A 10000-nucleotide genomic window follows, 5' to 3' on the forward strand; every position below is an offset into this window, starting at 1 on the left:
ACTTATTTATTATCAAATATCCTAGTTACTTACCATCAACTTTCCTAGTAATTTCCTACTTATTTACTATCCAATATCCGACTTGTTTACTATCCAATTTCCTACTTACTATAATTTCTTAAATATTTATTATTAAATTTGCTACTTTTATTTTATGTATTCATGTTTATACGTCAAGTATTATATATACATTCACTATTTTATCCTTTCGGTCCTGTATTAGTTTGTCCTATAGATATACTTCCGGAGATATGTATATAAATAATTATACACATGTATTAGTTTAAGTTTACAAGTTTTTTTTACATACACATGTATTAGTTTAAGTTTACAAGTTTTTTTACATCAAATGTGCTCAAGTTGGTGTTTATTTGTATATGATTATATACGCACATCAGTATTAAGGAAACAGGCGTTTTTATTATCACGGTACATGTTGGTGTATGTCTGTATATGTTACATAATCTACGTGCATTAAAAAAAAAAGTGTAAATATACATGGTTTTCTGCATCAATAGGATACAAGTGGGTGTATTTTCACTGTAACAGGTGTAGGAGTTTGCAGGTTTGTGTATGATGTACTTGCTTCAGTGGTATACAACTTGTTGTGTATTTACTGTAACAGGTGTATGTGTGTACAGGTTTGTGTATGATAGACGTACTTCAGTGGGATACAAGTTGTTGTATATTTACTGTAACAAGTGTAGGGGTATACAGGTTTGTGTATGCGAGACGTTCTTCAGTGGGATTCAAGTTGTATATTTATATTTATAAAAATCGGTGTATATTTACTGCAACAGGTGTATGAGTATACAGGTTTGTGTATGATCTGCTTGCTTCGGTGGGATACAAGTTGTTTTGTATATACTGTAACAGGTGTAGGAGTATACAGGTTTGTGTATGATATAGGCATACGTCATTCAGTGGGATACAAGTTGTTGTATATTTACTGGAAAATGTGTAGGAGTATATAGCTTTGTGTATTATATACTTGCATCACTGGGATACAAGTGTAGAAGTATACAAGTATATGTATGATACACGTATTTCAGTAGGATACAAGTTTGTGTATATTGACCTCTACTTGTGTAGAGGTATACAAGTTTGTGTATACCGTACACACATCAGTAGAAGGACACAAGACTTTGTATGATTATACACACAAACAAAAATTCTCATTTTCATTAAAGATGATTATGGTCACCCGTTTTGCACTTCCGGCCCTTTGTATCTTACGTTCCCAATTTTCCGGATGTCCGGTGACGCTCTACCGAACTTTATTTTTTTTTTTTAACCTTAGCCCCCTTACCTCCCTCTCCCTCTCCCTCTCCCTCTCCCTCTCCCTCTCCCTCTCCCTCTTTTCTTTCCTTTTTTATTGTCTTTCACTCGTTCCCCTCTTGTTTTAATTCACTTTCTTTCCTATTTTGCATCCTGGGATTTTCCTCTTTATTTCTGTCATGCATCGTTTTTAATACTTTTTCTCCTCCTCCTCCTCCTCCTCCTCCTCCTCCTCTTCACACTTCCTCCCATTCCTCCACACACCTCCTTGCACTTCTTCTTACTCCTCCCCTCACACTTCCTCCCACTCCTCCTCACCTCCCACTTCTCCTCACATTTCCTCCCACTTCTCATCCTCCTCACACTTCCTCCCACTTCTCCTCCTCCTCACACTTCCTCCCACTTCTCCTCCTTCTCACACTTCCTCCTACTCCTCCCCCTCACACTCCTTCCACTACTCCTCACACCTCTTCCTCACACTTCCTCACACTCCTCCCCCTCACACCTCCTCCCACTCATCCTCCTCACACTTCCTCTTACTCCTCCTCAGGTCTCGTTTTTGCCCTCTTCATTTCCTTTATTATTTTTATACGATTCCCATGAAACAAAATATATTTTATTTCACTCTATTCCCATATCCCTTCTGAAGTAATTTTCTCTCACACTTCCATCTTCCTTCACGATTCAGTTCTTGCTTTCGTTTCCCAGTTCTCCTTGCTTTCTCTCCTTTTTGGTAATTATCTTTATTTCCATCTGGAATTAACTCGATTGTTGTTCTCTAATTATTCTTTGACACGCTTTCGTCATCGGAGTTCCGATTCTTCTTTTTGCTTTGTAATTACGTAGAGAGTTTTCGTCAAGGCCTCTCATTACCACTTTCTAGTTTTCTGCACAAGAAAACTATTGTGCCGGCTTTGTCTGTCCGTCCGCACTTTATTCTGTCCGCACTTATTCTGCCCGCACTTTTTCTGTACGCCCTCAGATCTTGAAAACTACTGAGGCTAGAGGGCTGCAAATTGGTATATTGATCATCCACCCTCCAATCATCAAACGTACCAAATTGCAGCCCTCTAGCCTCTCTACTTTTTATTTTATTTAAGGTTAAAGTTAGCCATAATCGTGCTTCTGGCAACGGTATAGTATATATGCCACCACCGGGCCGTGGTTAAAGTTTCATGGGCCGTGGCTCATACAGCATTATACCGAGACCACCAAAAGATAGATCTATTTTCGGTGGCTTTGATTATACGCGGTTGTAGCGGCTGGACAGAAAACTCGATTGCGCCGAAGTAACTTCGGTTCAGTTTATACTTGTGTCCTTATTTTCTTCATTTTATCTCCTGTTTCTTGGTTGGTGATGTTGGCTGCCCCTCTCTCTCTCTCTCTCTCTCTCTCTCTCTCTCTCTCTCTCTCTCTCTCTCTCTCTCTCTCTCTCTCTCTCTCGTTGCTCGCTACCCCTACAGTATTATGTTGCCTCTTGTCATTGAAGTCATTTTTCTTGTCAACTCAATTTCCTCTCAGACTGCTGTATGTATATTTCTCTCTCTCTCTCTCTCTCTCTCTCTCTCTCTCTCTCTCTCTCTCTCTCTCTCTCTCTCTCTCTCTCTCTAAGAAATTCTCGTTCTTTCCTTACTTTCAGCTCTTGCTGTTATCTCTCTCTCTCTCTCTCTCTCTCTCTCTCTCTCTCTCTCTCTCTCTCTCTCTCTCTCTCTCTCTCTATATATATATATATATATATATATATATATATATATATATATATATATATATATATATATATATATATATATATATATATATACATACACACATATACATATACACACACATACATGCATACATACATACATACATACATACATACATACATATGAATGAAGAATGTGAACAGCGTATGTGTATCTGTGTATTAATACAAATAAACATTATGCGCTTAGATGATGTTAAAAATAACAATTCATTTGTTTCGTCAATTACTGCACGTGTATATATTCAGTTCATTTACATTGTAAATGACTGCGTACGTGTATATTCCATGTAACAATATATTTAATTTGATAACACATTAAAAGCCCAAACACTCACGAATGACATCATAAACATTCATAAAGTAAATACATAAAATACACACATACACTGTGTATCAATTTTTATTTTCGGTTTCATATCAGTCCTGTGCAGTATTGGATATCTGTATATTTACCTTGTCGTTTGCACGTTGAGTTTTTTTTCATATTTTTTTAGGAAAAATATTCGCTCAAAAAAAATATTCGTCCAGGTTTTCTTCCAAAAATGCTCCAGATTTTATTTTTTTTTTTTTATTTTGCTGAAGGGTTTTCTCTTTACTTTTTCCCGAGTTGAGAGTTTGTTGATTTTTGTAAAACTTTGTTGTAAATGTCGTTTATGAAAGTTTTGTTTATTTTCATTATGTCTAGACTTGAAATAGGTTGAAGGAATGAGAATTATAGCAAAATAGAAAAGGTATATAAGTGTGACCAATAAAAAGGGGAAATATAAAGTATGCGTGATTACACGGTTATAAAAAATAGAAAAAAAACTCTTAAGCGAAATTCTCTCTCTCTCTCTCTCTCTCTCTCTCTCTCTCTCTCTCTCTCTCTCTCTCTCTCTCTCTCTCTCTCTCTCACAAGAAAAAGTATTATCGTCTTTTACCTCCACCTTCCACTCTCTCTCTCTCTCTCTCTCTCTCTCTCTCTCTCTCTCTCTCTCTCTCTCTCTCTCTCTCTCTCTCAGAAAAAGTATTATCGTCTTTTACCTCCACCTTCCACTCTCTCTCTCTCTCTCTCTCTCTCTCTCTCTCTCTCTCTCTCTCTCTCTCTCTCTCTCTCTCTAAAGCATTGTCGTCTTTTCCCTCCTCCTTCCATCTCTCTCTCTCTCTCTCTCTCTCTCTCTCTCTCTCTCTCTCTCTCTCTCTCTCAAAAATCTGAAGGTAAATCATGATCGTCTTGTACCAGAGGTGATTTATTTTATCTTTTTTAATTTTTAAGATTTTTTTTTTGCGAATTTGACTTCCAGCGGGCGTCTGTCGGACTCACGATCATTTGCATAATTCCCGAATCTGCCGAACAATTCGTAAAATTGAAATAACGGCCCGGGGGGAATAAAATCCCAAATGCCCAAAGGATGTATCGATGTATCGACGTGTGTTTAATCCATTTGTTTTAATTCGGATACATATATATATAAAAAGGGGGGCTTGTTCATTAGCCTCTTGCTTTTGTTGTGATTTGCAGTCCCTTTTGTTAGTCGAATGGCTTTGGGGCTAATTTTCTTTTGATGTTTATTTTTTGTATATTTTATTTTTTGTCATTTATAGGTCAGTGTATTTTTAGTGTTATTTTTCCTGTTTTCCGTGGATGCGTTTCCTGGTCGTTTTCTTTGATGTATATTTTTTTATGTTTTTGGTTTGTGTTTTAGTATATTTTTCCAGTCCTTAGTATATTTCTCCAGTTCTTTGTGTATTTTCCCGGTTATTAGTGTATTTTTCTGGTTTTTAGTTTATTTTTTACGGTTCCTTGTATATTTTTCCAGTTCGTATTATATTTTTCCATCTGTTAGTATATTTTTAAGGTTATTATTTCTTTCCAGTTCTTAGTATATTTTTCCAGTTCGTTGTATATTTTTCCATCTCTTAGGTTATTTTTAAGGTTCTTAGTATGTTTTTCCAGTTCTAAGTATATTCTTCTAGTTCGTAATATATTTTTCCATCCCTTAGTATATTTTTTCCGGTTCTTAGTATATTTTTCCAGTTCGTAGTATATTTTTCCTTCTAGTATATTTTTTCCGGTTCTTAGTATATTTTTCCAGTTCGTAGTATATTTTTCCACTTTTTAGTATATTTTTCCATCGCTTAGTATATTTTTCCTTCTCTTTGTATATTTTCCCAGACTTCAATTCAGCAAGTTTGGCAATCTTGCTGAAGTTTGTTTTGATGTTTTGTTGTCTATTCTCCGGATATTAAATTTGACAGCTCGCGTTGTTTCATCATTTCGCTTTGATGTTGTTTCACCCCCTTTCGTCGTTCGTTTTAAAAGAGCTCATTTTTATCAGCATGGATTTGTTTTCGATATTTGCATTTTATTATATTTTATTTATTTTTTTACTTCTTCAACAAGGTTTGGTGTTTTTCGTTGGTAGCTTCCATAAGAGCTTACACTTATTGTCTTTGTAATAGTCATATTCCTTATTTTTTTTTTTTTTTTTACTTCGACGGAACTGTTGAAATATCTGCTTATGTTGTCCAGATTTCCTTGCAATGTTTTGTATATTTTCAGCTAAGTTTTGTATATTTTCACTGCGAACATTCTTCACTTTTATGTACAGAGATGTGTGAGCGTATATTTGAGCCTAAATCAATATGAATTGGGGTTTTGAGCAGGCATGTTATCCGAATTATATTTTACATAAGTAAGATTTGGGGTATGTAGTGCAGATGCCTTAAGTACGAAGATATTATTCGGGGATTGCGAAGAAAATATATGATACGAAAAATAATATCCACTGTGTTTGTGTGTATGTGTATGTGTATGTTTAAACGAGGTACAGACACTCGGCAAAACAATACTTTATTGTTCTCGCATTCAAATTTTCTAATCAAAGAGAATTAGAATATGTAATATAGATGCTTTCAAAACGGTAAGGTTTTAACATTCATGGATTTCCAAGAAAATTTAAGATAAAAAAAAATTAACGATAATCCATAGATGCTTTCAAAACGGTAAAGTTTTAACATTCATGGATTTCCAAGAAAATTTAAGATAAACAAAAATTAATGGTAATCTATTTTTGTTTAGGTGTTTTTAAAATAGCTACAGACATCGGGAAAAACAAGAGTTTAATCTTTACATATTTAAATGTAATAGTTATATCCAGAAACCTAATGTCAATATCTCTCTTTTCAGGTGAGTTGCGTCTCCTCTTTTGGGATGCGTTGATGACATTCCGATTAATATTTTGGGCACGTGGGCACAAGGTGAGTGGGTATGTCCGTGTTCCAGACTTTGAATGGGTATAGGTTGGTGTTGTTTGAAGGTATTGTTGTAATTGTTGTTGTAATAATTGTTGATTCTTCTCCAGTCCAGGTGTATACGGCAAGAAATAGGGAAATTGGGATCTAACCTTAGAAGTAAATAAATTGTAATTTCTGTCTATTTAATTACTGAAAGCATAAATGTGTTTATTTTCGTTATAGTACTAAAAACAGATTTCTCTCTCTCTCTCTCTCTCTCTCTCTCTCTCTCTCTCTCTCTCTCTCTCTCTCTCTCTCTCAGCATGGTCAGTATCATCACCTATTTAGTGATTGTGATAGTAGAGACTATAATTGATTAGAGTGTAAGCCTCTCTCTCTCTCTCTCTCTCTCTCTCTCTCTCTCTCTGTATCATCACCTATTCCTCTCTCGGAAGCTCGTCCATCTACGGTGATATCTGGTTAAGGCAGCAACCATTACCTGGGTCGCCGAATTGAATTCGGTCTCCCGTTGTTGACTCATGTGCAAATATTGAGGACCGGTTTGAATGGAATACCTCCCCCCCCCCCGCCTCACTGCTCCTACCTGGCCCGTAACTTCTTCCTTCTACTTCCTCCTTCTTTCTTCTTCCTTCCTACCCTCGAGTTCCTCTTCCTTCTTCCTTCCTACCCTCGAGTTCCTCTTCCTTAGAGCCTCGAATTCCACCAATACCTCCGCCGAGCTTCGAGTCCTCAGTTCCTCTTCCTCTTCCGTCGTCTTATTCTCTCCTTTTCCCATTCTGCCGTCTTGAGAGATATCCGGAACTGTATTTACAAGTTAGTTCTTGGTCCCTCCTCCCTCTCCCCTCCCTACCTCTCCCCCCCTTCTTCGTTCCGGATAATCGGACGGTATTTACAAAAGAGCGACTTGCTGAATCATGTGAGCTGTGGCAATCGCCTAGCAATATTGATTCTTCTGCTTTTGGCTGACCGTACTGGCGAGGAGGAGGAGGAGGAGGAGGAGGAGGAGGAGGAGGAGGAGGAGACGACTACTCGCTTTCTGTGTAATGTATTCCCTGGCTGATAGGAAATCAGCACGACTAATTAATATAGCACGTGAGTCTTTTTGGACTCAGATAATCGCCGTGGTGTAATTGTGATTGGATCTGCTTCTACTGTAGAGTTGTTATTATTATTATTATTATTATTATTATTATTATTATTATTATTATTATTATTATTATTATTAACTTGTACCCTTGTGTAAACACGAGCCTCATCACTCGGATGAAAGAACAAAAGCTCAGTAATTATTATTATTATTATTATTATTATTATTATTATTATTATTATTATTATTATTATTATTATTATGCTCTGACTATAATTCATAATGAACAGAACCTTAGTAATTTATTATTATTATTATCATTTTTTTTTTTTGTCTATCACAGTCATCCTATTCGACTAGGTGGCTTTTGTAGTGTGGAGTTCCGGGTTGCATCCTGCCTCCTTAGGAGTCCATCACTTTTCTCACTATGTGCGCTGTTTCTAGTAGCACACTTTTCTACATGAGTCCTGGAGCTGCTTCGGCATCTAGTTTTTCCAGATTCCTTTTCAGGGATCTTGGGATCGTGCCTAGTGTTCTTATGATTATGGGTACAATTTCCACTGGCATATTCCATATCCTTCTTATTTCGATTTTCAGGTCTTGTTACTTATCATACCAATTTTCTCTCTTTCTTTCTCATCTACTCTGGTGTCCCATGGTATTGCGACATCAATGAGTGATACTTTCTTCTTGATTTTGTCAATCGACGTCACGTCTGGTCTATTGGCACTTATCACCCTATCTGTTCTGGTGCCATAGTCCCAGAGGATCTTTGCCTGATCGTTTTCTATCATTCCCTCAGGATGGTGTTCGTACCACTTATTACTGCAAGCTAGCTAGTGTTTCTTGCACAGGCTCCAGTGGAGGGCTTTTACTACTGAGTCGTGCCTCTTTTTGTACTGGTTCTGTGCAAGCGCCGGACATTCGCTTGCTATGTGGTTTATGGTCTCGTCTTTCATATTGCACTTCCTGCATATGGGTGAGATGTTATTTCCATCTACTGTTCTTTGGACATATCTGGTTCTTAGGGCCTGATCTTGTGCCGCTGTTAGCATTCCTTCTGTTTCCTTCTTGAGTTCTCCGCTCTGTAGCCATTGCCATGTTCCGTCTCTGGCCAGTTCTTTAATGTGTCTCATGTACTCTCCGTGCATTGGTTTGTTGTGCCATTCCTCTGTTCTGTTTTTCATTCTCCTGTCTCTGTATATTTCTGGGTCTACGTCTACTTTTATCAGTCCTTCTTCCCATGTACCCCTTAGCTACTCGTCGTCACTGGTTTTCAGATATTGCCCCAGTGCTCTGCTCTCGATGTTGACGCAGTCCTCTATGCTTAGTAGCCCTCTCCCACCTTCCTTATTATTATTATTATTATTATTATTATTATTATTATTATTATTATTATTATTATTATTCCCGACAAACTAGAGACCATCCTATTCCCAAAAGTAGAACGAAAGACCACCTTGCACAAGCAAGCAATGGACCAGCGCCCCAAACTCTCCCTGCATTGGACCAAACCACTTAATTCTCGTGCTTGCAAACCGGACCTGTGCCTGCAAGCCCATGAAAAACAGTGCCTTCGTTGGGTTTAAGAGTCAGGAGCTGTGCCCATATGGAGGTGATGGGTGTAATATTCACCTTCCTCTCTTTATGGCGGAGATGAGTCACTCGTTTGTCTTGAAAGGTTCAAGGGCAGTTGTCAGGGAACTGGTAGTGGTGCTGTTTTTTGCTTGGTGGTGAATCTGCTTTGAAGCAATTTGGCCATATAAGGGTTTGGTTTGTTGGTCGTGGTTTATAAGTGATTTGCTTGGATGCTGGGTGCTTGTTTAGGATGAGGTGCATTTTGTGATAATAATAATAATATATTTATTATTATTATTATTATTATTATTATTATTATTATTATTATTATTATTATTATTATTGATCTGTGCGCTTATGTGTAATTTATAATCGTGCTAATAATAGCGTTTGTTTCTGTGGCAAGTTATTGAGCCTAAATTTACAGTGAATATGTAATATTGTAATCATCATTATTTAATCAGTTTTTGTGCCTTTACACAGTAGTGCCCTTAATACGCGTTGGGTATCAGCTGGTAATAATAATAATAATAATAATAATAATAAAAATAATAATAATAATAATAATAATAATAATAATAATAATATTATTATTATTATTATTATTATTATTATTATTATTATTATTATTATTAAAAATGTATCGTTTACCGTCACATACAGTAGTCTAGTCAAAAAGGTTTGGTAGCATTAATTAACAAGTAAAAAACGCGTTGAAATCTCTTCGGCGCAATCGAGTTTTCTGTACAGTAGCTACAGCGTATAATCAAGGCCCCGAAAATAGATAGATCTATATGTTGGTGGTCTACAGTGGGCATAATGCCGTATGAGCCGCGGCCCATGAATCTTTAACCGCGGCCCGGTGGTGGCCTATCCTGTATCGTTGCCAGAAGCACGGTTATGGCTAACTTTAACCTGGAATAAATTAAAAACTACTGAGGCTAGAGGGCTGGAATTTAGTATGTTTGATGAATGGAGGGTGGATGATCAACATACCAATTTGTACCCCTCTAGTCTCAGTAGTTTTTAAGATCTGAGGGCGGACAGAAAAGTCGGCACAATATTTTCTT

The 10000-nt window shown here is 36.9% G+C and overlaps 1 protein-coding gene across 17 annotated transcripts in view; it reads left to right on the top strand.

Moving 5' to 3' along the window:
• The window catches only part of LOC136828121 (protein draper-like), a 321250-nt gene that overhangs the window by 101884 nt on the left and 209366 nt on the right, over nucleotides 1-10000 (top strand). For 2 of the 17 annotated variants that reach the window (XM_067085900.1, XM_067085912.1), the window contains exon 2: nucleotides 6198-6268. The exons of the other annotated variants lie outside the window; for them this stretch is intronic. The gene's annotated coding sequence lies outside the window, so the exon portion shown is untranslated. The remainder of the gene's footprint in view (nucleotides 1-6197; nucleotides 6269-10000) is intronic. 17 annotated transcript variants of the gene reach the window in all.

The sequence above is a fragment of the Macrobrachium rosenbergii genome, chromosome 42 (assembly GCF_040412425.1).
Source record: "Macrobrachium rosenbergii isolate ZJJX-2024 chromosome 42, ASM4041242v1, whole genome shotgun sequence".
Taxonomy (NCBI): Eukaryota; Metazoa; Arthropoda; class Malacostraca; order Decapoda; family Palaemonidae; genus Macrobrachium; species Macrobrachium rosenbergii.